Raw genomic sequence first — 826 nt, 5'->3', positions numbered from 1 at the left:
AATACCCCAGTATAAGCCACTATCATCTCTCACCTGGACTACTGCAACACCTTTAACTACCCTCCCCACCTCCACTCTCAGCACTTCTCTGCCCCCACCTGAATCCATTATCTACCTTAAAGCTAAGGTGATCTTTTCAAAATGTCCCTTTCTTGCTTAAAACCTTTCAGTGATATTCCATTGCACAGAAAATAAAAACTTTTTACCATGTCTAGACATTCCTGCCAGACCTGGCCATTGCTCACCATACCAGCTTCATCTCATATCACTTTACCCCTGACTCATCAAACTGGCCAGAGCACCTCAAGCTCTTTTCAGCTCAGACCTTTATATTGTCCTTACTTTCTTCTCTTAACATTGCTTTTCACATGGCTTACTCTTATGCTTCAGGTCTTAGCTTAAATGTCACCATTTTAGAGAGGTCTTGCCCAATCACCCAGTCAAGAGTATACCACCCTCCAACAAAACACACAGGTTTCCTTTTTCAGAGTAGTATGTTTATTTTGTAGCATTTCATAAGCTATAATTACATATTTATTGCTCATTGTCTGTCTTTCCACTGGAATGTAAGCTCCATAAGGGCAAGGACCTAGATATTCTTGTGCACAGTTATATTTCTAGTGTTGGCTCAGTGCCCATTGGTATATAGTAGGTGCTTAATATTTGTTGAGTGAATAATTATGTTCTTTACAACCTTACCTGTCTTTTATTATATAGGTTTGCGGGAATGTGATTTGATCTAAGTCCATGTAACAATAAACCGTGTTTCGAAGGAATTGAGGTGCCTCCGTTATTGCCCTGAGGGCTGCAACCTATGAGATTCTGG

This window comes from Galeopterus variegatus, unplaced genomic scaffold, assembly GCF_000696425.1.
Source record: "Galeopterus variegatus unplaced genomic scaffold, G_variegatus-3.0.2 Scaffold771, whole genome shotgun sequence".
NCBI classification, from domain to species: domain Eukaryota; kingdom Metazoa; phylum Chordata; class Mammalia; order Dermoptera; family Cynocephalidae; genus Galeopterus; species Galeopterus variegatus.
The sequence above is the reverse complement of the archived record's forward strand: the minus strand, read 5'-3'. Positions refer to the sequence as shown.